This window comes from Austrofundulus limnaeus, unplaced genomic scaffold (genome assembly GCF_001266775.1).
Source record: "Austrofundulus limnaeus strain Quisiro unplaced genomic scaffold, Austrofundulus_limnaeus-1.0 Scaffold403, whole genome shotgun sequence".
Taxonomy (NCBI): Eukaryota; Metazoa; Chordata; class Actinopteri; order Cyprinodontiformes; family Rivulidae; genus Austrofundulus; species Austrofundulus limnaeus.
This window is the reverse complement of record NW_013952805.1, coordinates 42,885-44,952: the sequence shown is the minus strand read 5'-3', so window position 1 is coordinate 44,952 and position 2,068 is coordinate 42,885.

Below are 2,068 nucleotides of genomic sequence, written 5' to 3'. Positions count from 1 at the left end.
CGTTGGACCTGATGGATAACCCCTCATCAGAGCTAAACAACCAAAGAAAATCTGAAGCTCCTATGTTTAAAAGTTTTTGAGCAATTACCATTTTTGTATGTCCAGATACCACTTTTTCAGATAAAGTGGGGGTCCGGGAGGGTGGGGGGCACTGATTGGTGAACCTGATGGATAGAGCTTCATCAGAGCTAAACAACAAAAAATATCTGAAGCTCCTATGTTTAACAGTTTCTGAGTTACAAGCATTTTGCATGTCCTGACACCCCCTCTTTGAAAGGAGCCCCCTCCTCAAATATGGGGTCTATCGTCAAACTGTTGGCTGGTGCAGTGTAGGTCAGACTCATCTACAGTCCTGCCAAATTTCACGTTGATCGGTGCAGCCGTTTTTGTGCTACAGTTGACCAAAAACCACTGACAAAAAAACAGTACGAAAACAATATGACTTCCGCTTACGCTTCGTGTGCGGAGGGGGGGGGGTGTCATAATAATCTTAAAATGTGTTGTTTTATGTTTTCTATAAATTGGGACAGTTGTTGTTTTTGGTTTTGCCTTCAGCGTTTGGCTCCTGGAGGATCTGTGGGATTCTCACCTCCAGCTGCCTCCCAAAGCTTTATCAGCCCTCCCATCAGTTTTCCACCTTGTTTGCTGACGTTCCCGCTCTGTTTGAGGCTTTGGAAACGTTGACGCTGCGTGTGATGGAGTATCTGCAGGAGGCCTGGAGCCTTCCTCGCCCAGGAACGCTCTCTCACCTGACACCTGCTCTCCTGTTTCATCACAGGCGACCGTTTGTTCCTCCTCATCATTCCTGCAGTCTAAAGAAAAACAAAACAAAAAAAGACCTGAGGGATGATGATTGTTTACCCCGCATGTTCTGTCCTACACACCATCGTTCACGGGATCTTCTCCTGTAAACACAAGAACACTGTTTACTGTTCAGTGTTTTTGTGTGAACAAAACAAACTTTTGCATTTTTTCTTTATTTATTTACTTTTGCATCGTGTTTGAAAACAAGCAAACATGTTTCACTTTTTTTAAAAAAAAGTGGGAAAAATAAAGATCATATCAGTATTTTTTGCACAATCTTGTCTGTAAWATAGGAGGCAGTTAATGATGTAATCTGGCAGGTGGGATCATCATGATGAACCTGTTTGTACTTCAAACTGCAGACAGCRCGAAAAGTGAAGGATTTTAAAAATGCAAAACAGAATCTGAAATAGACGTTCAAGCTATGAAAATAAATGTGGGGTTCTATAGGAGTGAATTTACCACAAGTTGTTTTACAAAGAATAAACATCATATATATCCTAATTGCTGGGAGACGCAGTAATTTGCTTCAACTGTTGATTTTGATACAGCTCTGGAAAGTACCAAACCTTTACAATGAGTCACACATCAGGGCCTATCATTTACTGTTACGTCAAATTTAAGCTTTAGCTTTATTAAGTTTAGTGGCCTTTTAAGTCTGGTTTAATTTTCTCCTGATTTGAAACGCCTACATCTAATTCACTTTAGAAGTGTTATTGTGAAATATTCAAAAAGAAAGTCTTGACTTTAATCAGAAAATGAGCTGCAGAGTCGTGCTCAAAAAGAAATTTATGCAGACTTAGTAGTAGTAGCTATTTATTCAGTCACTTTTACTTAAGTAACTTTTTGAGAAAAAAATACTKYAAGGAGTACKTTTACTATGCTGTACTTTTTACTTTTACTKGGGTAATTTTRTTATGAAGGTATCGTTACTCTTACTTGAGTAAAATTTCTAGATTTTACTCACTGTGAGTAACTTCACTGAACGAAAAACRAGCTCSTTTTCACCAAAACCAGCCTCCATCRGAGTCGGGCTTTGGTCCCCACAAGGAGCATCCGGTCCACAAGGCTGCTTTTTCCTGAAAAATCGTCCCCATCAAGTAGCAAAAACAAGGGCATACACACACCCACACCTGCAGTTTTTGTAAGTTTCGGTACATTTTAATTTGAAAGAAACTGATTTGGAAAAATGCTTATTCTGCCTGAATTTTGAATTCTGTTATTTATATGAATTATTTTCATTTTGATCTTTAAAATACCCAAA